At 39.2% G+C, this 27,450-nt stretch overlaps 1 long non-coding RNA gene across 1 annotated transcript in view; it reads left to right on the top strand.

The window, feature by feature from the left end:
• The window catches only part of LOC118797375, a 35,604-nt gene extending 15,954 nt beyond the window's left edge, over positions 1-19,650 (top strand). The window contains exons 2-3 of the long non-coding RNA XR_005005934.1: positions 11,168-11,284; positions 18,220-19,650. This is a non-coding gene — a long non-coding RNA (uncharacterized LOC118797375). The remainder of the gene's footprint in view (positions 1-11,167; positions 11,285-18,219) is intronic.
• Positions 19,651-27,450: the final 7,800 nt, after the last annotated feature.

Raw genomic sequence — 27,450 nt, 5'->3', positions numbered from 1 at the left:
TACAATTAAACACACATTTGAAGTGGAACAGATCTCTCTCCCCCTCTCTCTCTCGCTCACTCACTCTCTCTGTGTCTCTCACCCACACGCTGGCTTTTCTGGCTGTAAGGGTTTTGCTGAGTTGGCAGGAAAAAGGCACGCTGGAGGAACAGAAATAAACTGTCAGGCTTCAGACAGCTCTCTCGAAGCACACATCACACACACACACACACACCCGCCCATGCACACACACTCTACCCACACATGTCACTTAGCCTCCGTGGAGGTCAGAAGGTAAGAAGCTCCTAATAGGGGTCATCTCTAAAGAACGAGCTCTAAAGAGCAAATTCTAAACAAGATACCAGAGGGTCGGTATATAGTTGCTGTAACTGTAACCTCCATTCAAACACATGTAAAGAATATGGCCCACATGTGCCTGTGAAGCTTGTGAGTGGACTTCTCCATTTTCTCTCTCTCTCTTTCTCTCTCTCTCTTACTCTCACTCACTCTCTCTGATAAATTGTTATTTGAGTTTTGGCACCAGGCCCCTGCTGTGGAGGCTATATGGCGCTTTCTGTTCCAAGTAAAATCTAAGCGCGTTTTCTTTACTGTTGCATATGAGGTCATCTGCGTACCTCAAGTGACCTCTACCAGCGCAGAGATTTGTTTTCTTCTCTTTTTTTGCACATGTGACTTTCTATAGGCCTTAAAGGGAAAATTCCACCAAAAACAACATATAAGTGTGGGGTTTTTTTACAATGCAGTGCTCAGTTTTAAAGAAAATGAATAGAGGGTTGATTCCTGAAAGCTAATTGGTTTTATCAAATACACTTACTTATTCTTAAATGTGGCTGTGATTGTCCTTGATCAATAGTTGTAGTCTACAGTTACTTTCATCTCTAATTTCATTGTAATCGGTCATTTTCTTTAGTTTAGAAAACGTTAAAACCATCCATGATCCATGCTGAACAGGAGCGTCACTAAAACCTGAACGTCAGTGTGAATTAAAGTGAATCACACTATTTGCAGTGGCTGTTTCAGGAGATCTGTCGTTTGAAGAACTTGACTACACATTCAGCATTATGCTGTATGTTTGAGCCTGAAAATAGAGAGGATCTTAGCATTTACCATTTTTCTTGCTGAGTTTGTTATGCTATATGCTGGCAAGACTGCTAAATAGGCTGTTCATAGTGTTCGATTATGTCATTAAGAAGACCATGTCGCCATATTGGTAGGCAAGCTTCAACTCTGACTGTGCTCTGATAAAGCTTGTCTCATCACCTTTACTGCAGCCACATCGCTGCAGGTGGAAAACCAAGCAGAATAGCTTAGAACGACCACAAAAAAATGAAAAGATATATAGACGCTGTAGATGCGTCTCCAGAAAATGCAACAAGAAGAAGATTAGCTAGATTGGTGGACTGGATCCACATAACCTGCATTTCTTCAGCGTTCAAAACATTGCAATGCGTGAGATTTTACAAAACTAATAAAAGTGGCTAAAAAAGCTGTCAAAGCTCTTAAATAATAAAGCTCACGTCAGCTGCTTATTCGCCAGCTTCTCATTTGAATATTCCGTTCCACCTTAAGATGCTGCAGTTACACTGAGGTGCCTTAAACATAGAATGAATTTCGAACATTGGCGAATATGAAGCGAATATCAGCTTACCTCACTAGGTGCATCAGTTTACCTCATTAAACGATCCTTAATCAGCAAATACCTCAAACTTTCACTTGGATGTTTAATGAGCAGCTAATGAGCAGCAGAGCCAAGCGATAATCAGCCATTGGAGCCGTTGAATGGGTCTCACTGGCTGATCTAACACTGCGTCCCAAACTACACACTTCTGTACTTCACCTACTACACTAATGAGTGCACTTCTAAAGGTATATGCACTAGTTTTGCATACTATGCAGGGTGCTAGTATGCGGTTTGGAACACTAAAATAATAACACAGTGGGAAATCTCAGCTGTTTCTCAGCTGTTGCTATCAATACAGCAACAAATCAAATGAAATCAAGGCAATACACTCAAATATATTGGTTACTACACTTTAAAAATGTGTTTTAAAAAGTGTTTTAAAAAATGTGTTTTAAAAAAATGTGTTTTACTTCCTTTCCTGGGTCTATTAATAGTCTCCAGCCTCGGACGCACGGCCCCTACGTATCTACGCTAAGTTTGCCATGACTACTGGCATTTGGTCAGTTTCCATACCCACATGTTTGTGTGCCTGTGCAGCAGGTTTAATCAGTGTAATGGATGCCCACTCTGCATACTGTGACAATGCGAACCTGTCAGAGATTAAAACAGTCCTCAAACTAAAATGTAACAAATCAACTGATCAAAAAATGAGTATTTAGGCTCAAAATAGTTACAAGACCCTAACAGTCACAAAAATGACTTTGCTGTGATTTTAAAGGGAGGTAAAAATATAATCATTAAAGTTTAGTGAAATGGGCAGAATTTCCCACTGGTGTCAATGGGACTCGAGTCTCTTTTGTCTGCATAAAGTGCGAACGAGTCTTCCACATGAAAAAACAAATTCCCAGAAATATCTTGGCATGGCTGCTCTCGTTTCATGAATCCTGTCTGGTGGTTCTTGGTCACGGTAAGCTAACGCACCAGATTCTCTGACTATGAGCAGAAGTATGGCTTGTGAGATTAGGTAGATACATGACCAGGACCTATATCTGCATGGTGTACGTTAGCTGGTCTGTTGGGTGTTTGTATTTTTTAGGAAGTGTCAGAAAATGCCAAAATGTGAAAAAGAATTGAATTTTGTTGTGTTTGTGGGACACATTTATATTATCATAGTCATACTGATAAACGCATGCAGAATTTTGGTAGAGGTCTGTATGCTAACCATGCAGTGTTATTTGATATGGTTTTGGGCCATCAAGATTATGGGCTGCCACCTCTGTGTGATTGAATAGCGTTAAATCAGCAGAGCCGTCAGCACATCAGGCCATTGATCAGGGCCGAGACTGACATGGCCTCAGGCAACAGCGGCAGCCACTGTCAGTCAGCTACAGGATCAAAAAGCTGCGGCGGGTTCATCATCTTGCTCTGTCTGGGTCTGCATGGGTGTGTGTGTGCAAGTAAGATCCACTGGAACGAAAAAATGAAAGCATAATTGGTAAAATAACATCACTGTCATATTAAAAACCTCATAACTCTTTCCTTACTTTTCATTCCAGTTTAAAAAACTGTGTGTAGGTTTGCAGAATGTGAATAAAATGTTGGATAAAGCTGTTGAATGTCACAATAACAATATGAGAATTCTCACTAAAAATTTGAAAATGCTAATTCTATTAAACGATGAATTGGTCAAAAATTCCATTTCCATTTTTTTCAGATTTTTACTTTTCCACATCATGTGAACACAGGAACTGTTCTTTAAATTATAATAAATGGACTAATAGAAATTTCAGGTTAATAGTATTTTATTTAGGGGGCAGCACGGTGGCGCAGTGGGTAGCGCTGTTGCCTCACAGCGAGAATGGCCTGGGTTTGATGCCCGGCTGGGCGACCAGGGGCATTTCTGTGTGGAGTTTGCCTGTTCTCTGCGTGGGTTTCCTCCGGGTACTCCGGTTTCCTCCCACAGTCCAAAAACATGCAGTCAGGCTGATTGGACATGCTGAATTGCCCCTAGGTGTGAGTGTGTGTGTGACTGTGTATGTCTGTCTGTCTGCCCTGCGATGGACTGGCAACCTGTCCAGGGTGTATCCTGCCTTCCGCCCAATGACAGCTGGGATAGGCTCCAGCACCCCACCGCGACCCAGAAGGATAAGCGGTTTAGATGATGGAAAAATGGAAATGGAAGTATTTTATTTAGCTAGTGTTTGTTTGTAATTGGCCATTTAGCTGAAAGGTTACTTGTTCCACGCAAGGAAGAACTTGTGTAGCTTCTAATGCTACATTCCGCCAGTCTAATTACATCACCCTGCAGCCCTCAACAGTGTGTTTCATTTGCCATCATATAAACTCGTATCGCAATAACAATAAAAACATGATTTATTGTGTACGCCTAGCACTGTGTTAACTATTCATGGTGCATACAACATTAGAAATGGTCCAAAATTACTTGGAAAAAAATGTCTTGTTACAGGAACATTACCATTTCTGGAATACAAGGTTTCCATCACGTCACTGACACTAACATATACTTTGCATAAGCATGAATTTAAGAGAAAGAATGAATGCTTTAGGAAACCCTTGAGGAGCGAAGAGAACAGGACTGCTGAAGATAAAGAAAGATAGAGAATAAGAAAGCAGGAGAATTGCTTCCAAGAGCTTTAGGAAGTCCCTGAGCAGAGAGCGAGAGGGAGATGTATTGTGTTGCTCGGTGGGTGAGGGAATCAGGTTGTACTCTTGACTCTGTGACGGTGAGTCACAAAAAAGCCACATTTCACTCAACTTCTGCAGTCATGGCCACCACCCACAGCAGCAGCTCTCCTTTTGTCTCTCCCAGGTTTTCACTCAAATGTAGATGCTGCTACCTTCGGCAAGGGATGGAGGAGTTTCCACTGTGGAATAGCAGATCAGAGCCTTGTATAGAGCTGGATTACTGCTGGCTGATATATCTACTATACTAGTGTTGCTGTCACAGCTTTAACTTGAAGATGAGGTAATTTATTTGAAGGAATTTTGTGCCATTTCTGTTGGTCCATTCGTTATGAAACACGGACACAATTTAAAGAGCAGCCAACATAGTGTTGAAAAAAATATACTATTTCAAGTTTTGATGTGGTATACTTAGATATATACTTACGTATGCTTATAACTACAGAGATACCGATGAGGTAGGGATGTGCTTGAGTGCTATGTTAACTGTTTCAGGTTTTCTTTTTTCAAATACAGAAATCACTTGTTCATATTTGCGATTATTTATATCATAATTTACTACTACGAAACATAGGGCACATTGTTAAGGACGTATTTGAAAAGGCAGAGGCAGTGCAGCTATAACTAGGCTAACTATTGAGCTGGCGTTAGCTAGAACGAAAAGATATTACTCTGTTCTGAGTTTTAACCTAACAAACTAACACCCACTGATTCCAAGAGTTGGGAATCAATGGAGACCAAGAGCTGATTCCACACAATAAATCACGATACCTCAAAACCAAGACACAGAGAAGGACATCTGGCAAAAATAAAGAACACTATGTTAATTATGATTGACCATAGCAAAGATATTTAAAGAGTTAACGTTAACAAAAATAAGTAATGAGGGCTGAGTGCACTTTTCCTGTCAACTCCTCCTTCCTGAAAAACATGGCTTAGACCACCATGAATTCCTTGCTGATCTTAGCTGTTTTTTCCTGATCTGGTGCTGGTTTAGCTCATCTTTGACCGGCATACCAGCATCCAAAACAGCATCCTGTGGCCAGCTATGCTGGCCTGTGCTGTTTTTTCTAACAGGGTTTTATGTGGGTAGAAGTTTCAGCACTGGTGTTGAAAGTTGATTGTAAGCCACTTTTTATTTACTCTGTTATCGACTTTCTAAAGTCTTATTGTCTGACTGTCTTATCGTCCTTACTGTCTAAAGTAAAATACAGTCAGTGCACTGAGGTGAGTATTGTTGAAAGATGCATTTTTCACAAAGGCTGCTTAGAGAGTGATAGCAGAATATTTCTCGACTCGAGTCAACTCTCGATTCCCAAATGCCTGGAATCAGACAATCAGTTATCATCGGGATCGACTCTCTGTCACGATTATTACATAATTGCCATAATCACAATTATTTCAGCAAATGTTTAAGCTGGCTGCAGTCATTTTCCAGTCATTAGATTTTACAGTCAGATTATGCTGCAACAAACAAAATATGAATAGGGTGCGTTTGGGTTGAGGCAAATAAATGTAAATAAAAGGAAGCAGTAAATACATTCATTGAGACATTATAGGACTTATGAAAACAAAAGTGTTTTTCTTCTAACTTGGTGCTCTAACATGTTTAGAGTGCAGCGCTGAGTTATGTTTGTTTATTTGTTAGCTGTGTAGCGAATTCTAACATGTTCAGTTCCCTTATGTGGCGTGCGGCCGCCCCCCGGGCCCCGACGATGACGGCCGCCAGAGCCGGCAGGAAGGCGGGGCCCGAACACCCAGCAGCGACGAACCTCGGCCAGGACGGCGGGAGGAGCTCGGGCTTTGCGCTCCGCCCGCTCCCCACTCGCGGCTCTCTCCCTGCACGTCCCCATGCCACACCTGTGTTTAACCAAATATCTTTAACTTGGGGTGAATTGGGGTGAAATAGCCTACATCTTGGTTTATGGGGCTAAGAGAATGAGTGCAGACAGGCAGAGTGGCATCGGGCTGGCAGTGTCTCATTTTTCAAAGTGTGAAATAGAGTCTAATGTTCTTAATGTGTTCCTGTCTGGGTGAGAAGGGCTCCTTATTGCTTCATTATTCAGTTTTTGGCAAACGTTATCCAACTAAATGATCTTACTCTTAAAGTGAGGACTTTTTCCTGCCTGCCCATAAAAAACGGTTTAAGATCTAGTCGTGTACATGATGGCCGCCATAAAGTGTAAACAGGATAAGAACCAATTCACGCAGATTATATGATGGTATTCTGTTGAGCAAAGCAAAACAAAGCAAAAAACAATTTCACATCATTTTACATGTTACATTACTACACATTTGATATTGTACTATTTTAAAGATTTATGCTGCTCTAAAAGTTAAGCGCTGAAATGACATGTTAAGAAAAACACATAGCAAATGGCTCCTTTTCCTGCATATTGTAGTGTTTTTCCTATTTCGCCATTTTTTCGTGACTTTTTTTATTGAACTGAATCAAACTGTGAAATAAAGCGTTTTGTGCCCAGATGGGTTGAAGATAGTTCAGGTTGAATAACAAGGTCTATCACGTAAAATGTTCTTACTGGAGTTCCAGCGATAAGCTAAGCATACAGGTTAAGACTTGTCAGTGAGTGTCTGGTGCAGGCTAATGACTGAGTGCTCAGAACCCTCTATTATAATAATCATAACACTAAAATTATTTAGGAACTCTCCCAGTATGACTGTCAGTGATAGCTCTTTCTGACTTTAATTTAGTCAAGCGCTAGAATAACAAAAAGCTGACACTCCTGTCATCAAACATTCATTTCATTGTTATGGTGTTTCATCTGTCAGAGACGCTCTGTCTAGACAAACCTGTGTCCTGTTCCCAGCTCTTGGCGTTTGTCCAAGTTACCCATTCCTCTTTAGTTTCTGCTGTTAGAGCTCAGAACTGAAGAGAGATAAGACTGCGATTGTGTTGTGTTTCCATTAATCAGGCCACAGTGCTGATGCTAAATTGTTACGATGTCTTTTTCATGACAAATCAAATTTGTGAAATTCTTCTGGTGTATATGTCTGTTAGGGATGTGAATCTCTGACCTCACTTTGATTCATCTGCACCACAACTGGATTCATTTGAAATGATTCAGAATTGTTTTTAAAAAATACATTGAAATACAAATGAGGAGCTGTTTATACAGCAGTTGAATATACATAATGAAAAAACATCATATTTGATCAATATTATCATAACTGTTTATAATTGATTCCAACATTAATTAAGTATGCAGCTTAATCACCACCTTCAGATTTTACACCTATATATCTGTACAGTTTAGTTTATGTAAAACGTGCAGGGTCATCTTTTGCTCTCTGACTTTTAGGCCAAATACTCAACATGCCAAGGAGTGCTGGAGAGCAGGACTGCTGGCTGCGTTCCACTCCAGCATTAGGGCTTGGAAATAGCGGGTGAGCAGGCCTATAGGAGTTAGACTTTCATCCTGACTGCAGCTGCATTAGATCATGGCCAACTTCATAATGGGACCACTCTGTAACTTGGCCCGATTAGGACAGCTAATCTTTCTCTCTCTCTCTCTCTCTCTGACTCTCCCCCTCTGTTTCACTTTGAAACTGTTTTGAACCTTTAACCTTTCAAAATTGTCTTCTCCTAAATAGTGATTAGATAAAGTCAAAAGTAAAGTTTTTTAAGGTTTTTTTTTTTCTTTGTTTGCTTTTTACACTAGAGATGTTTTTAGAAATATTATTTTGTTAAGTTAGTTAGGAAGCTAACGCTTTTAGCATTTATGCTAGCTTTTACAGAATGAGGTGTTTTGCTCATATTTTCACGCTCAGCAGAGAAAAACTGAAGCTTTGCTTGATTCTACATGAGTCTCCATAAAGAGTGAGTGTTTATGTGCGCATAACAATTTTTATATCAGCTAGTGAGTTAAGCTAACTAGCAAACAAGATGGCTAATTGGCCAAATAAGATGTTTAAGACGCACCACATGATCAAAAGACAACTAAATTTATGTTAAATGCTAACTGCGGTTATCATGATGGTTCCAGTGTCTCAAGCAGGTATGAAATGAACAAGAACTAAAACTGTAAATTGGTTCTCTTTTGGGTCAGTCTCTTGTTTTTGAATGGTGGACCATCTTTATGTGTCTGTTTCTCTTCCTCTCTCTGACAAATGTAGTCGATGTAAGCACACGTGCTACAAGCATTAGGGCTGCATGGTGTCTCGTTCCTTAATCGTTATTGTTTTCATGGGTCCGCTATTGCCAAAGCGTGCAATATGCAAATGAGCATCCAACCAATCATTGAATGTTTTCTCCATTTCCAAAATATTAACTTAAGACAAGAGGGCAACATTTTTTTCACAAAAACAAAATAACATGATGTGACTTCCTCACAATGTCTTTGAGCCCTACCGAGCGTGCATGCTGACACATACAGAAAGAGCAGTGTGACGGAGCTGCTCTGTCAGATTAGATTAATTAGTTTGATGTGGCGTGTTGTGCGACTCGTGCTCCTGCTTGCTCTGATGGATGGCGCTGGTCATGCGCTTTGGTTTATGCGGACTGCCCTAGTGGGGTTGCTTTGGTTTGTACATACTGCCCTACTCTACTTTCAAGGCCATCTGACCCGGCCTTGAAAGCAGAGCTTACTCTGTATTGTTGTTATTTGACACAGTGACTCTCATACTTGCCACAGTTTGTCTTTCTTTCTCTCTGTCCTTCTTTCTTTTTGTTTCTCTCTGCTGTTGGGAGATTCTATCAGTAGTCTGTTATCTCAGCAGACATTCTGTCTGGCCTTTTCTCCTCCCATCCTACCTAGTGAGAGCATGCTGTGACTGTTTTTGGAGACACAGACCCAGTCTATATTGTTACCAGCAGACCTAACAAAACCCAAGTATTGTAGCATTGGATTAATAGCACTGCTAATCAGTAATACAGTTTACTCTATTGCTGCTTTTATTAACACTGTAAATCTAGTCTCCTGCTGTTGACTAAAGCTGTGACCACTGAGGTCTCAGTAATGCTTTGATTAGGCTTTATTAGTTGTAATAGTTAAGTTGCTTTGGCAGTAGTCGCCTACAGTGTTGAAGTTAATTAGTCGACTTACTTTCATGCAGTGTCTTTTCAGTGGGCAAGGGTGTTGGTAACCTGACTCCCCCAAATTTCAACCGTCCCATAATTTCAGCTACTTCTGCATTTTGCATATTTCCCTTCTCTCTCTTCGCCAATCACTGTGAGGAAATTCAAGAAACATAAGTTCCCAACTTAGTAGGGCATTTAAACTGTATTCTTGCAAAAAATCACATCAGAAAACAATATTTATTTATCACTAACACTTTTGTAATTCTGCATGTACAAAACTGCAGGAACTCACAACACTACTTCCATTTCATGGTGGCTGTTTGTCTCGATGTAAAAGTCTTAACGAAAAGTTGGGGTGAAAAGTTTACCGTGGTAGTTACTTGGTAACTGGTGTTACGTATATAAGGCTGCCCCCCGAGGATAAACTTAATCTCATTGTAAACACAATATGCTCTTTTAAGCATAATAATGAGCTACGAAAAACTTAAAATGACCAGTGGAGGGCCATATTAGGGGATGCCCATCATTCTAGCAGTGTGTCAAAGTAAACAAAAACGTCATAATGGAAAAAAATATTTCTTTGAAAGTCAAACATGTCTTGGACATTAATCTACACACCTGAAAAACATTATCTGGGTGAGTAAAGTGCTTTCATTAAGTGCAGTTTGCTTAGATTACCCATTTTTCATGTTGAGGTGGCCAACAGGTGTTGTCTTTATGCTAGCTTTATTAGCTTTATTCGTATTTTGACTACTAAACAAACTTATAATTCAGAGGAAAAATATATAAAAATAATATAAGTACAAAATAGCAGATATCTGATTTCACTGGTGTTGCGCATAAATATAGCAGCATAGAGGAAAATACATTTGAAAATGTATTTTATTAATCAAGAACAACCAAAGGAAATTGGTAGGTTTTCATGTTGGATGAGTAAAAAAAGCTGCCTCTTCAGATAATCTAACGTACATGACAAGTGTTGCGTTGAATGTTGATGAGGATTCGTCTTCTACACAATGTGTTTTCTTCACAGTGGATGATGTGTCAACATGTTATTTGTCAAAAATATATATATTTTTATTGTTTCTGGACCTGGCGAACATCAGCTAGAGTAGTTAACCCTGTTAGTTATACAGTGATACTATCTCTGTAGAAAAGTGTAACATAACTTGCAAATATGAGAAAAAACGTCACATTTAGCTGAATTGTTAGCCTGTATATTTTCCGTCTTCCAGTGTTTATACATAACAAATAGCCAAATACTGTGGCCTCAAACGGTTAACTGAATGCTCGAGTACCTGTGCACATCCCTATTTGGAACATTATTGTTTACCACAGGATGTGAGAGTGGTTAAAAAATTTGGAATAAAATATGAATTACCCATGAATCAAAACCCTCAAAAGCATAACACACTTATGCATTTGTCTTGTACGAATAGTGTTTCTGGTAGAAATGTTTGTCCTCCTTAGTGGTAAGGATTAGGTCTGGGTTATTTTGGTACAGTATTATTATGGTCAATGTAATCTCTCAGCAGTATAGTTAAATATATGTATCTATGTTAGTATGTGTATGTGTGTAAGAGATTAGACGGCTGTTTGAAACAGTGGGGGTATTTGAGGTGGTGGAGCAGGACTGATTCCACCAAAGCCACACCCAGCACACCCCCTCCCCCTTCCCACAATGTAACAGCACACCACATCATACCAAACCCACTTGCAGTGGCCACATTCACTCAGTCTGAAAGTCATTAGGTGGATGTTTGTGAGTGAGGTTTACAGAGTATGTTCTTGTGTGTCCCCTACAGGTCAGAACATCAGCTGCAGCATGGTCTCATTCTGTTCTCCTCATATAAAGCTGCTTTTATGGACAAAGTCAGATGGAACGCCGTCATACTGTACACAGATACAGAGGCTATGCTCAGGTAATAACAACAACAATAATAATAATAAAACTCACTCTGGGTTACATAAACAGTGCTATACAAACACTTTAGGCACCAGAGAAGATGAGATTTAAAAAGCCATTTATTTGGGCAGTAAGCATGAAAAAACTGTATGTGTCACTGTGTTTGTTTAACCATTTCCAAACCTCTCCTTGAGGAAGCCCAGTATTATTTGTTGTTTCCATACAACACCTGATTTGGCAATAAAAAAAAGAAAATCTTGTTACTTTTTACAGTATTTATGTACTTATTGCCAGGAGAAATGACTTTACATAATATATTTAGTTTCCTAAGACTTTTGCACAGTACTGTACATACAAGTGCAAAACGATAAGCATAATAAAAATCATAATTTTATTGTAATCACAATACGTTTCTGCAACACATTGTCAAGAGCTGTGATGACAGAACCCAAAGGATTTGTAGCTGTGAAGAAGCCATTGCTGAGAAAAGGAAATAAACAAAAATAAGAATAAAATTTGTAAATTGAACAAAGATGCTACCGATGTTCCCAGAACAATGGACTGACCACCTCGGAGTCCAGACCTCAGGTGCTTGCAATGTGTTTGGGATTACTTGGATTATGAGAAGCAGAAAATGCAACCAGCTTCTAAGACTGAACTTTGGAGGTGTGGAAAAAACATCCCTGCAGATTTCTCTGAAAAGTGAATAGCTTGTACTTAATAGATGGGAATTACATAAATGATGGGTGGGCTCTGACTTTTGTACAGTAGTGTTAATCCTGTAAGAATCCCTCCATCCTAAACTGAACCTCAGCCTTAACCTCTTAAAGGAATGCGCCATGGTTTTTTCAACCTGATCTTTGTCCACCACATCTGTAGCCTATGATCAGTTATGATGGACTGTAATTTCTTTGTTGCCGCAAAACACTTACAGCAGAAGCCAGTGGGCAGGTGCTTCAGCTTCTGCCCTTTGACCTCTGTCATAAATGTGCTAAGTCAATTTTCTATTCTTTTTTTTTTAAAAACAGTGGTAATCAACCTACCATCTACTGCAAAAAGATGGCGTAATGCTTTTAACAAACAAGGTAGAAGAAAAGTTTCTGTTAGTTTATGCTTATGGAAAAAAGCATCTATGAAATAAATGTTCTTAAACCTAAGAGTATCATTGTAAAGACATTAGGAGAAACACACGCGCACACTTTTGGACCCCACAGCACACACAGGGACCACCCTCAACTAATAATACATACGCATTGACTGTATACCACAGTAATTCATGAGGCTGCGTGTGTGTGACAGCGCTAATGCTGTATCTCACTGGACTATTTTTACTGGGGCTCAAAGTCACTCAAACAAAATTATTTATTACCTTTCAGAAATGTTTTCTTTTCATCTCTTTCCGTCTCTTGATGTGTTATGTTTGAGAGATATATAAATAGTCTGATTTTTTTTTTTTATGAAGTCAACGTCTCTCCTCCTCCCTCCCTATAAGAGACCCTTTTGTCTCCGACAGAAGGCCTGACTATTCTGGAGAAAGGAAAAAAAAAAAGCAAAAATGAAAATAAACTCTAAATTATAAATCATTTAGCTTTTAAATGATTCATAGGGGAGCAAGGCCTTAATTATGGCTTTGCTGCAGAGTGGATTGCTGCATAATGAAGGTCCTGAGTCAGCGCTGTGCAAACAGTGATTGGGGGCGTTGACTCGCGCCAGTTATTTTTGACCTAGTGGTTTTCAGGCTACATTAATCATATCTGTATTAGGCTCTTTATGTTATAATGGCTGTAGATTACTGTATTTGTGTATGTGCGCAGAAGTTTACTCACTTTGTGGGGACCAAGAGTGAGGTCTTGAGTTTAATACTTGAAAATAAGCATGAAAAACCAGAGGAGAAAAAAGGACCTAATCAGCATAAAAGAAGTTTTTATGTGTGGATGTGGTGGAAAAGTTGGTTTATCAATGAAGGAGAAAAAAAAACAGTGCTGGAAATAGTTTTTCAAGGAAGTTCGGAAGCAGCGGGAACAAAGGTCAGTTTTTGGCGCTACGTCCTATCAGAACAGTTTGCTTCAGTGATTTTGCAGGAGTTCAGTGGGTGACAGTGAAGTGGGACAGCGACTTCATCCCTCATTAAATGAGCCACTAATTCCTTCCCTCGGCGGGCCTGAAATGTTAGAGCTACAGCCATGTACAGCTAAAAGATGCCTGCCAAAACTGCTCTACCGAGAGCTAATAAAGATTCATGTCTGGTTTGCATTTTCTTTTACCAGCTTTTCAGAGATTTGCTTAAAATTTGCTGAACATTTCAGTGAAAACCCTGCAAAGGTGACTGCAAATGTTTGTGCTATGTACATTATATTAGAAACTAGAACTATATTATTGATGTACCCTATCCCACTTTGCTCATGGCATTCTCTCTCTCTCTCTGACAATATTAAAGGAATGGTTTGGCAAAAAATCTAATTTACACAATTTTCTGCTTACTCAAGATGTACTTGTACTTCAGCCAAGACAAATTTAGGGTCTAACTTTGGCTTCTTTAGTTTAAACTGAACTAAAAAAAGTAGATGTCCTGGTAGGGGTGTCACAATATGCATGTTAATATATTGTTTTTTTTCAGTACTGGGATCACAAGACAGTACATGCTGTGAAACGATTACAGTTTTCCTGCTGTAAAATGTGATACCGGGAATGATTTCCATAGTTCTCTTTAACCCATTCCATGATATTCCTAAAAGTGGTAACCACAAATGTGAAAAAGAAGCTCCACTGCGTAGCTCTCAGAACTGAAAAAAATAGTTTGGTTAGCCTACTTTGGATGGTTGATTAGCCAAGCTGTTTGAAAGGGAGAGGCTTTTCGGGCCAGTACAATAATTATGGGTAAAGAGTGGTAGACTGAACATTGAGCGTTTGCCGACGTTGCTTAACACGTGGATCAAATAGCCATGCTAACATAAAATATGCTAACTCATTTGTGAAGACATCATCCAGATTTGTCAGTTCCCGGAGCGAGGAGAAAACGCAAAGCTGAAGTTGGTTGCATTAGCAATTACAGGTTACTGCTGCTCCATTTAAGGTGGAACAGAAAATTTTTATAAAAAGCTGCCGAATAGGAAGCTAAGGTCAGCCATGTGGAAAAAAACATGAGTCTCAGAAGCTGCTTCCCCTCACAGGATTCTAGCACTTGCTAAGTGCCGATTCAGAACAGGCGAAACAGATCTCATTCAGTAGGAATGTTAATAGATACGGATTTCCACCTCTGTTTGGCTGTAGAGTCCACCTCTATTCAGTTGTAGAGTCTACGTCTATTCAGCAGTATTCACCTCTATTCGGTGGTGGATTCTGCACTTTACTGGGAGTGACTGGAGCCGTGTTAGAAAATCCCCTCTCACTCATTTCAGCCTGTAGGTCAGAGCCACACGTAATATAGAAACAAGATCAGACTGTAAATGAACTTGTAATTCTCATTTAAGTTAATATTGAGGTGCAGTCTTATTGTTTCCATTTTTTGTTTACTTTTATGTAGATAGTAATACAAAAATGACATTACATACTATATTGTGAAACCTGCTTATTGTTATATCCCTAGTCAAGTCACCCAAGCTGTATTCAGGTCTTCATTGAGGTTGTGCAGACTTACCGATGTGGTTTAGGACACAGTATGACTTACTGTGAGCTGTAAAAATAAATTAGACTTCATGCTATTTTAGGCGACAGATGTTATGTCGAATTCCAACTTCACTTCAGAATCTCACTTCCCCCTTTGCGTGCTTGCATGTCACACATCCTTTGCAGAAAAGCAGGTTTATGGACACTAGATGACATTTGAGATTTCTGTTGTTTCTCGTTTTAAACATGTATCTTCAGTTTGAAAAGTAAGATTAAACAGTTTAACTAGAAACATCAGCAATTGCAAACATAATCTGTAGTGTCCATATACCTGTGTTACATTGTTTCTGCGAAGGAAGCCTGTTGCCTAAAATTGCTGACCGCAGTGTTCAGATACAGGGTGCTTGTTTTGTTTTGTTTTGTTATTAGAGTTCACAATAAGTCATATAACTGTGTTATAAATCACATTGGCAAGTCTGTACAACTTTAATAAAGATCTGGATGCAGTTTGAGTGGGTTGAGAGACGTTTTGGGGATGTATTTACAGCAACCATTTTGGGCGACTATTGTTTTTTAATGTTTGTTAGCCTCCAGTTCTAAATTAAAGAAGCAAAATTTGGACATCAAACATGTCTTGGCTTTTCGACCATCTGTGCTAAATGGAAAACTGACCATTTGATTTTTTGCCAAACTTCCTTTAAGTTACAGTGTTGCCACAGTATGCAGTGTTCATACATCATTCAGTGTACACACACACACAATTTACATCTATAAACAGTATTATTTCTGCTGTGTGTTTAAATAAAAACACTGTATGTCTAAATGTATTCAGTCACACCTTCTAATTAGTGAATTCGCTATTTTAGGGTGCACTCATTGAGACAGAGGTGTTCAGGTGTTCAGTTCACATACAGTTTGTATAATCTTCATAGAAAAGCATTGCCAGTAGAATGAGACGTTCTGGAGCAGATCGCATTTTACAGATGCTATCACCACGCCACTCAAGGCACTGCACTACGCCATGCTGCACGCACTACACTCCTATGTTAATCAGTGTAGCCTTTCACGCCAGTTCTGTGCACATAAACTGCAAAAAATACAACCCCCCTCTCTCTGCACTGCTCTCACATGTAAGCTGTCTCCCTCCATGCCCTTTATATTCTCTCAGAGCAGCAGAAATCTCCTTGAATACAAACCGTGTGTTCAGACTGGGGGTGCTGGGTCCCGCTCTGACCCCCTCCCTACCTACACACACTCAAACACATGGCCCTAAGAGTCCTGTGGATTAACGCATGCCTGTCCCATACTCCTGTCGCCATGGCAAACCCCATCACCCCACCCTCTCCTGTTTCTCATTTGGGTGTGGGTTGTGGAGTGGTTTTGTGTGTGCGTGTTCATATATGTGGTCAGGGTGGTTGTGTGTGTGTGTGTGTGTATATGTGGGTGGAGGTAGGGGTGGGGGTGGTTGGGTGTATGTTTATGTGCTAGCATGTGTGCCTGTAACAGCGTGTAGATCACGAGGATGAAAGACTTTATACTAAATTTGAATTGATAATGTGAATGTATACAGATGAGAGCACAGCCTCTTGTCTGAGGAGTGTGTGTGTGTGTGTGTGTGTGTGTGTGTGTGTGTGTGTGTGTGTGTGTCAGCAGGTGGGTGGGTGCTTGTCTGCCATATGAATGAAGCCTGGGCCTCTTCGAGGCTTTATTACAGAATGAAGGGCAGAATGCAGGTCCGTATGGGATGGAGAACGAGTGCTGATTGAGAATGAGCTGTTGTTCGTCAAATGGAAGAAACTGATCCCAGATCAGCACTCATAGCCTGAGATGTTAAGGATTTGCTCTGGGGTACACTTCAGCTATACAGGCTAGAGACATCAGGTCCACACCTAAACTGAACATACACTCTTTTTAACTAACTCAATGTTTTTCTAATTCAAATGTTTTGCTTATTCAAAAGGTTGAAATGCAAATATTGAAATGCGGTGTATGCGGTTGGAGTATGAGCTGATTTCTGTGATTTTGTGTTACTTGGCTTGCGTGAAGGCTTTCAGCAGTTAAAACGGTTCTGTTGTTGCAGCATGATGTCTGTTGAGAGCTCTTCTATAAGGTCTTTCAGCCTTCTGTCAGCGTACCATTAATATCATGACATCATCCTCCATTAGGCTGTTTTGCCATTCTGCTCTTATAAAAACATGGAACATACACATTGGACAAAATTAGGCGGTAAGGAGGGGGAAGATGTAGGGAAATCTTAGAATTCTCCATAGAAACTCCAGAGTTTCCAACAAATTGCAGATTTTTTATCTTGAGGTGCTTTTGTGAATTTGGCCTGTTTTTCTGGAAGGTCAACTTTCTCATTAAGAGATAATACCTCGTCAGGTATTATTAATCAAAACCCTTAGAGAATTTTATCTTTACTGTTTCTCTTTTGCTTGAATACTTTGTGTTCTTAACATTACTCAGAAGTTAAATCCTTGTGAAACAGTGAAATGTCTAGAAATCTTTACACAAACAAGTATGGCCTGGCCTTCAATTTTCTTTCATAATGCGAGACTGATTAGCAATATCATCTAATACCAGTACTATAAAACAACGGTGGAAGGGGGAGTATTTCACATGTTTGAATACATCTCGTATTGGAGAGCTCCTGAAATTCAGAGAGTGCGTCCTTCACACTATTGGTCTTCAGAGATCACTGCTACTGCTACTGTTAGATGTTAAGGTCATGACCAATACAAAATTCAGTTTTACACAGTTTTATGAACAAAGGTTAATGAGTTACATGAAAGAAGACGATACAAGGTTACAGAAAATAATGGGCCACATTCACCAATATCTTCCTAAGTTTTTTCCTAAATTTATTCTTGAGAAACGTTCTAAGACAAAGTCTGCGTCAGATTCATAACGTGTTCTTAAACCGCAGAATTGTTCACACCTTTGTGCTGTTGAGTGTGTGTAGATTCTGTTCTTACCTAGGAACAAATCCCAAACAAGAAAACACTGGTGAATGTCAGAATCTTTGTGAACCGTTAAGAACGGCTGGTGAATGAGGCCCACTGTTACCACTAAGTGCATCATTTAAAAAAACACTGTGGAGTGAAAAAGTGTAGAGTGATATTGTGTTCTTTCTTTCGCTCTGTCATTAGTGTTAGAACCTCTGTGTTAGGTTGTACTTTGAAGGCTGTTGATTGCTGATGTCAGGTAAATGAGGTGAGCTGTGGGGCACTGAAGGATGAGCGGGGTTTAAGTAATTGGAATCATTTTCTGAAAAGAGCTGATTATGTTTCTTCATTTTGATGAGGAAATTATTAATGCCTTCTGTTTCTCTCACACTGGTTTCAGGGGCCTTTGTGAGGCTGATGTCAGTTAAAAGTGGGACTCCTTTCCTCTGACTGGTCTCGGGGAACATTCAACGCTGTCGGTGAGTTTGATGATAACACTGTAAAAACCATCGACCGTTGATTGTGCCCTGCGACTGGACCAAACAACACCAGCATCAGCCCTAACCTCGGGCCAGCCAAAGAGATGTTTTATCCTCCATTCTCCTGCTTTTTTTTCAAAGGTCACAATCAACATTCATTGCTGTCGGTGGGTTCGAGTTTGCTAAAGCTCGCTGAACAATGAGTGTAACTGTGGCCGTGTTCTTTACAGCTTTCCAGAAGGACAAGATGCTTTTACACAATCACAGTGTGGATCTTGCTTTTGTTCTTCAGGTTTTTCATTTCATTGTTGCCTGTGTAACATGTCTGAATGTCTGTTCTGGGTTGTACATCAAACAAACCAAAAAATGTAAACATTTGATTTATTTAACCAGGAACTGAATCAGTAGGGAAGCACTTAGTACTGGCTTAGATCAGCTGATTCTTGCTCCAGCTGCGCAATCGCAATGTATTTGAAAGCTGCTGCTGCATCTCTACCAAAATGTCCTAGCATAATTATACATGACTCACTCAAAACAATGCTGGGTTGAAAACAACCCAATTTGAGTTTTTTGGGGGTTTTATTGGGTTACTTTCAGATTTTTTTTATTTACTTGTTTTTAATTTCCTTTTTTTTTGCATAGTATGTTATTATCTTAATAAAATCAATATAAAACTTTTAGTATTATTTTTTAAAGTTAAATTGTCAAAACTGTTAAACTTTGCTGTAGATATTCTGGTATTTCAGCATGTTCTGTATATAATTTATGGACGTTAACCTACTGATTACTGTCAACCTTGACTCTGTGCTGCTGCTTATAACTGGCGCTGTTATGAGTTGAAAATGAACCCTTTGCTGGGTTGTTATTGTGACATAGCGACTAACCCAAAGTCTGACCTCCCAAAAAACCGTGACAGTAACACAACACAATGAGGCAGCTGCCTCAACTCAGAGTTGGTTAGAAGAAAATAACTCCACAGTTTTTAGAGTGTGTTATGCCAAGTAGCCAGTTGCTTTTTGCTTTTGACGTTGCACTTTGTTTGATTTGAAATTGTTTAAACAGGCAACTGATTTTAAGCCAGTTTGGCCCATCAACCCTGTCGAACCAAGCATCTCACCAGCGATCCATTTAACTCGTTCAAATCTGGCGCCAAAAGATGTTGTGTGCACATCCAGCCTGTCGAACTGTGTGCTCTTCATATTTTCTATCACTGTATAAAAGCTTTTAGGTCACATTCTTTACATATCAAATAAATGTAACAACAGAATTGAAGGATTTAAGAGCAAATATTGTTATATTGGCATTTAAATGTAAACTTATTGATATGGTTAATAAAAAGTACTTGAAATATGCTTATGTGTTTCACATGTGCTTTTAACCCACACAGTGTGGAGAAAAAAAGGCAATAAAAATCAGCCAGCAGCAAATTTTTCTGGAAGAAAAGTGTTCAATGTAATGGAGGTTGATCATTTTACATGGTTGTATACCTCTCTCTCTCTCTCTCTCTCTGTCTCTCTCTCTCTCTCTCTCTCTCTCTCTCTCTCTCTGTCTCTCTCTCTCTCTCTCTCTCTCTCTCTCTCTCTCTTCCTCATGGATCTCGAGTTTTTCAAGGGAGACGCAAATAGAAGCAGCCGCTCTGCCTGCATCCTCCTGGGCTTAATTGGGGGTTGTGTGTGCATTTGTGTGTGTGTGTGTGTGTGTGTGTGTGTGTGTGTGTCTAACGGATGGAAGGAAGCGGAAGATGAATGTGTAATCATCTGGATGTTCTTCTCATTTGCCTGTTTTGTTACTTAAATTATACACTACTCACACTGCAGGCCGGAATTGGCTTAAATACTGCATCTCGTGTGTGTGTTTGTATGTGAGTGTGTGTGTGTGTGTGTGTGTGTGTGTGTGTGTGTGTGTGTGTGTGTGTGAGAGAGAGATTTAAATGGACAAAATAGTAGAATGCGCTCTGTGTACGAGTTCCTCTCAGTTCCTACGTGTGAATGTGTGAACTGACTGAGCACTGCTCAGCTCTCTGGACCCTGAAGTAAAATCTCTGCATCCAGATAGAGAAATGCATCTGGCTAAAGCTCTAAAGTCTTCTTCCTCCATCTCTCTGTCTCTATTGTGTCTTCCAAAAAAGCATTCATGGCAACTCTTGCAAGGTTGGACAAGCTTAACAAAATTTGACAAAAATCCCAATCATTCCACACATTCAACATACGTGCATTTTAAGTATGAATTAAACCTGTGTAAAAAGTGTTGTGTGACTATTAATATGAATCCATAATATAGTTCTAATACTAATCAGACGCCAGCCTGTTGTCATTCTTTTAATCTGTGATGCTTTAAAGTGTAAAAATATTTCTTAGCAAGTGAAAACATCTTAAACGTAAACAGAATATCTAATGTTTCTCATAATGAGATTGTTAAGCTTATATCTAGAGAGTTTTACAAGTTTAAGAAATGTACCTTATGAAAGCGCCTTATTCTATTGGCAGATAATTGTACTCGGTTCAACCATTATTTCTGGAAACAAGGCAAATGATCTGCCAAAGACACTTTCACTAGTTAAAATTACTTAAGTAAGAACATATATAAACAGGTTAAATAATCTTGTAATATTCTTACAACAGTCTCATAATCAGACCATAATTGACCATATTTGCTGTCATTTTCTTACATTGTAAAAACGGCCTTTTTGCCTTTTCTTTTCATATTACATTAAAATGTGATCACTCCAGTGATGAATGTAGCTGGTAAACCTGAATATGAACTATTGCAAAGATAAAATGAGCTTACTCAGCTGTTCAGTTGTGTGAGAATGTTTGATGTTGCTATAGAAAATTACAAAATTGTGTTTCACATCGCACATTAGTAGCAATTTGTTGAGAAAATGTAGTTAATTAAAGTAATTAATAATTAATTAATTATATTTCTGTCGTATTTTCCCTTTTTATCTATCTTTATCAAGGGTACCAGTACACTGCTTAGTAGCGCAGTTAGGTTAGCAATTCAAGGCTTCCAGTTTGTTCTCTAAAAAGTGAGAGATGCCGTTACTAATCCACGATAGTTTCTGATAATAATGACAACTTTGACGCTTTGTTTGTATGACTACAATACAGTCACACAGATTGATGTGATTTTGATTCATTTTGCCATTGACATGCTTGCATGTGTTTAATTTGAACTTCACCTTAATTGAAAGATCACCCATACGCACTACATGTCCAAAACCTGCTCTTCTAACGTCTCTTCTAAAATCAAGGGTGTTAAGAGGGAGTTTGTTTCCCTTTATAATTAACAGCCTCTACTCTTCTGGGAAGGCTTTACTCTAGATGTTGGAAGATTGCTCAGAGGATTTGAATGCATGGTGGATGATTGGAGCTCCATCACTCCTGAGAATGCAGTATTACTGCTCCACAGCTCAGTGCTGGAGGGGCTTATATCCCTTTAGCTGATGCCTGGCACTGGGCATGGTGACCTTAGGCTCATGTACAGCTGCTACAGTGTGTCTCGTTTAATTAGCAATGCTAGAAAGATTATACAAACACCTTAAAGTGACTGAATTCACTAATTAGAAGTGTCTGAATACTTTTGGACATATAGGATTTGTCATTTTTTCTCGAAGATGTAAATCATAAACATTTAAATGGGTGCAAGCTGTATTTCATTGGTTGATATTCTCATGCTCCGCCTACAAATGTGCTCTTTCATAGCGGCTGTCTCAACATTGGACAAGCTTTACAGAATATTGGCAAAAATCTCATTCAGCCAAATGAGAAATTGTGGCACACAACTCATAAGATGTAAAATAACAGTACTAAATTTATTTATTATATAAAATGGACATTAAATGTTGTGGCTCCCAAGGTGGACTGATTTTTGGTGAAAGGACAAAATGGCTCTTCTTAACATTTGGGTTGCCGACTCCTTGCCTGGAGTGCTGCTCAAAATTGGTCCCACTATTGTAAATCAAAACGTGATTGGTTGATTAAAATCAAGGGTAAAATAAAAGAGTTTAAATACACAAACATGATGATATATTAAATAAAAATGAACTAAACATTCGACATGTATTTTTTCCACTTTCCAGAAATCATTAGTTCTTCTGAAGGCCTAGAAGGCCCTGAAGGTTCCCTAATGCTTATACCCATGGCTGTGCATACACACTTGCACATACAGCCCTGCCTGAGTGTGTAAGTCATGTGATGTGCGTGAGGAAGCAGCGTCCCTCCCAGGATCGCTCCGAGGCCTAATGGCTACTGATCCACAGAGTCCTTCTGTTGCTGTGTCTGAGAGCCGAAGAGGAAAAAACAGTGTCTGCTAGAATGAGAGCATATTCGGAAGTGCGTGCGTGTGTTTACGTGTGTATTCCTCCATTATGCACCAGGATATGTGCTCAGTCGTGCAGAGAGGAGCAAGGCAATGATGTAACGGCTCGAATGGAGCATTGAGGCCCTGTAATTAGGCCTCAGACGCAGCTACAGGAAGTAGTCTTTGTGACTAAGGGAAGCACTCAGGAATATACACCTCAGAGGAGATGCCATATATCCTGTGATCAGTAGAAACCTTTTTGGAGCAAATAGCAGCGGATGCAATGAAATCCTGCTTTCAGACAGAGCTCCCAACTGTCTCTATATTTACAAGCAGTGCAAAAAAGATCTAAATTTCACTTTAAAAAAATCAACAAAATCTGCTACAGAGAAAACACTTCTTCACATTTCAACGCACAATTATTGTTTATTTGTTAAATTTAACACATTGGGGGAAAAAATAAAACAAAAAAAGTGGCCTGTGCAAAGTGATGGCATATTTTAAATTTTATGTTTTATTTTTTCCTGATATGTTAAACTCAGCAAATAAATCGAAACTATGCAGTAAAATTTGCAGGAAAATATTGGCATATTTAAAAAATTCCCTGTAGAGGATGTGCTAACTTATTTTGACTTTGAACAAAACATGTAGTTTGACCGAGGATGTTCAATCTTTTGCATACAACTGTACACTACAATCACTTTCCCAGAGGACAGGTATGTGTGGACCTTTTCATATCCTAAAAGTTTCAAATAAAAAGGCTGGAATCAAGACACGGTGTATGGAGTCAATGTAACGTCAACAAATATTGCTAGAACTGCAACACAATATGGTACAATGATGGCCCCAAACTAAAAGTACTGAAGATGTACGACTGAGGGAACCACCTTTAGGACACTTTTTTCTGAGAGTGTCTTAAAAATGATAGTAGTGTTGCTCATTGTCCTACTTGGGTTGGTGTCTGTATAATTAAGTGAGAGTAAGTGTGAAAAAAAGTCTGATGGTGAGGCTTTATACAGTCTATGCGTATGAACAAAGATAAGAGCAGATAACAACAAATGTGTTGATGTCCACGTACAGTAACTATTTCACTTTTTAAGATTAAAATATGGGTGTAGGAGTCAGTAAAGAGATTGTGAGTTGATCCCTGGCAATGCCTTAGCCCTTCATGGCTGGGAGTCCAAGAGAGCATAGTTGGCCTCGTTTTCTCTGGGTGGGTAGGAAAGCCCTCCATCTCCATCATAACTCAGCATGATGCTAACCATTGCAGGCGTCTGATAATTGACGTAAGAGTATTACAGTTAGCGTTCTTATGCATGCATGATGAGCTGTCAAATGATGTTACATAAGCAGCGGTTTTAAAAGATGCAAAGGTGTTTCATGTGTTTCAGTGGAATCATGTGCCCTCCCATCATGTGTGCCAGCAGGTAAAACCGGCCACGACTAAATCATTAGGGAAAAGGCTTTTGATTTCTGGGTAACCTGAAAAAATGTGTTTGTAATTTTTAGTTAATTTTTATCCAAAAGTATCATCGTTATATTTAAATTCTGCAAGTATTACTGTACTACTCTTTTTTCACTGTTAAGTTCTGAATGGAAACACAAGGGCAGAAAATCAGCCATCAGGAATTGTTTTTCTCTGTGGTATCTAGGTAGAGATAGCCAAGCAAGCTTTTCTATTGGTTAGGACTTCAGGAGCTGAAGAGAAGTCCAAACGCATTAGATTAACTATCAGCATAAGTGACAGAGGAATCAACCAATCATGTTTTGGTTTCCAATGGGCAGGAACAATTTTGCATGAAAGAAACCCTTCTGGAATGCAATTTTACACCCCTGCGCAAAACTGGATTTAACGTCACTATTCTGATTCTGATTTAATTCAGCTGGTTGTTCTACATGTGCTGAACTGGATATTTTAAACCACCTGATTGACCACCCTGCACCCACATTTTGCAGAACTAGTTTTGCTTGTAGTAGCTCAGGAGCAGGACCATAGAGTAGTGTTGGAGCAGTGGGAAATGGCCTCCAACAAGAGTCAACAGGAAGTGGAGTATAGTGTGGCATCACTGGACTGACATCCTGTCTGACTGCATATTTCTCGCAGCTGTGTCTGGAAACCATCTTGGTTGGAATGTGTACGATGTTACATTGTTAAAGCACATAGAGCTGTTAGGTTGCATCATAGAAAATATATGAAAACCACTGTAGGCACACACATTAGCCGATATGCAGACATGGTTCACACTGTCCAAAAGTATCCAGACAGTCGTAATTAGTGAATTTAGCTACTTTAAGGTGCACCCCTTACTGACACAGGTGTTCAGCTGCGTATACACATCTTGTATAATCTTCATAGTGAAGAACTGCTGATAGAAATCTGGGGCAGCCATACATGAGCCTAACACAAAGCATTGGCTAGAGGGGTATAAAGCCCCCCCAGCATCTGGCTGTGGAGCAATGGAACTTGAGAGATGGTGCTCTGCCCAATACCTTTGGGATGAGTTGGTGTAGTAATGTGATCCAGATCATCTAACTTCAGCACCTGACCTCTTTTATGCTCTTGTGGCTGATTGCAATCAAATTCTCACAGCAATTTCCAGCATCTACTGTAAAGCCTTCCCAGAAGAGTAGCAGCTGTTACTGCAGCAAAGGGCAACAGGCTCCCTATTAATACTCCTGATTTCAGAAGAATCGCAGGACAAAGAAGTGTATTGTGTATTGTGATGTATTGTATAGTTTCTGATAGAATAACACAAAGATGCAATTTAATTTTACAGTTTATTATGTGCACATAAACATGTAATTTGATCTAGTACTTTGTAAGTGCTTTTGACATTTGTTATTAATGATTTCTTGTATGTTTAAGTCTATTAAATGAGCTGTAGTAACTTGAATTAGCAGCACAAATGGAAATGTTTGGAGGACATCTAGTGTTACGTTTCTGTATTGCATCACTTTTTTTGGCCTCACCTATTTGTAATCAGTGTGTTTAGCACAAGGGATGGATCACTGACTACGCCAGCGCGGGGGCCACCAGCAGGCCTTGGGGACTTTAGCCCACAAAACCCGAGGCAGTTCAAAGACAAAGGGCAGTTTAATGCAGATGCAAAAATTAGATGAATTTTGAATACAGTACAGGGCAGCCAATCAGAACAGAGGTAATTTACATATTTCAGACTTTCCATTTGCAAAGGAAATACATTTCCATATATTTTTTGAAATATGTGTCCAATTCCATTACTGTTGTATATATATATATATATATATATATCAAAATATTAAAAATGAACACTATTACATAGTTTTCAGCTTCATATATGCGCATATATCAGAAAATATTTAAATATTCGAAAATATCAGTTACATATATATTTTGCACCTATTTTTTAAAACATTACATTTATCACATATATAGTTATTATGAGCAAATATAAGGACATATATTTTTTCCTCCATATGGCTTAAATGTAAAGCCTGTTAATTCTAATTAACAAGGAGAGGTAGAACAGTGGTCATGGTTTATAGACCTTTTTTTATAAATAGAACCACAGAAATTCAATAATTTGACCTCAAATAAAATGCTAGAACAAAGACAAAGAGCGTCGCTGATGACAAGCACCAGCATGTAGTGCACCCAAGGTCCTAAAAAGCACTCGCATGGCCACAATGCTCAATACACTCAGCCATTTCAACAAACAGAAGGCTGTTTTCACTCTAGTTCTTAGAGTACCAGTAGCTCCACCTTGTGGACAATCTTATTAAATGTGAGTGAGTGAGTGAGTGAGTGAGTTACAAGCCAGGTCCATGAGGTGCATTATATCTAAAAATGTAAGATATCCCTTCAGCAAGATAATTGACCCTGAAAATGGCGATATGTAAGCTTTTTTTTGTACTGCTGTGGCACTACTTGGAATAGCAGCAACCACTTATTTAACCCATTTATAACTGATATTTTAACATATCCACTCATTTCAAACAGAGACTTTGCTTTAGCTTTGCTTCCTAGCTATGTTCGGGGCCCTTCAATCATAAGTTTTTACAAGTAATACAGGCTAGTCGAGATGTGCTGTGCAGTAATGCATTATTGTGATGTTATTATGATAATAATTATAACATACTGCAGTTCATTATTTAACCAATATAACATATAAGTGCATTTATTATGTTTCATTTGTTTAGTTCCTAATCAGAATTGAACTTAAATATTTTTTTAAATATTATTTTGTAAATTAAACTTATTCCACATCATCTTTCTGTATATCCTTTGGTAACTGCTCTTCTACCACAGGTTCAGAATCACAGGCACAAATAAGGGGCAGGAGGGTGTTTGTGTGTGCATGAATTTGTGCATAGCTGCAAAGTTCTTTGGTTCACGGCCTGATCGTTTATCTTTTACTCATTAAACCGGGTGTACAGCATTCCAGCACTTCTGCTGTTGCATCACTGGATTTCCCAGTTGCATAGGTGAAGGCTACTGGAAAATGAAGGGAAACATGCACCTGGAAATTCTGCCACCCATAAATAGAGTCACGTGCTTGTAAGTTTCCACATGGTAAATCTAAACAAACACCTCGGCTGACAGCTGACCGCAGAGCGTATGGAAATAAACAGGCTTGCAGACAGGCGCTAAGGCATTTAAATAAACAAACGGCATTTCAACCTCAGAATCTAAGTCAGTAAATTATTAAGCTGTTTTTTTTCTTTGAGAGTTTCCAAATGCTTCTGTTATCTTATCTTGGGGAGGTTGGGGAAACGTGACGTACCTGGACATGTGCCAAGTGATCAGCTCAGGCTATGATAAGGTCAGGATGTTTTGAAGTCTTTCCATGCAAGTTATAGTGGCTGTTTCC

This window comes from Colossoma macropomum, unplaced genomic scaffold (genome assembly GCF_904425465.1).
Source record: "Colossoma macropomum unplaced genomic scaffold, Colossoma_macropomum, whole genome shotgun sequence".
NCBI classification, from domain to species: Eukaryota; Metazoa; Chordata; class Actinopteri; order Characiformes; family Serrasalmidae; genus Colossoma; species Colossoma macropomum.
The sequence above is the reverse complement of the archived record's forward strand: the minus strand, read 5'-3'. Positions and strand labels throughout refer to the sequence as shown.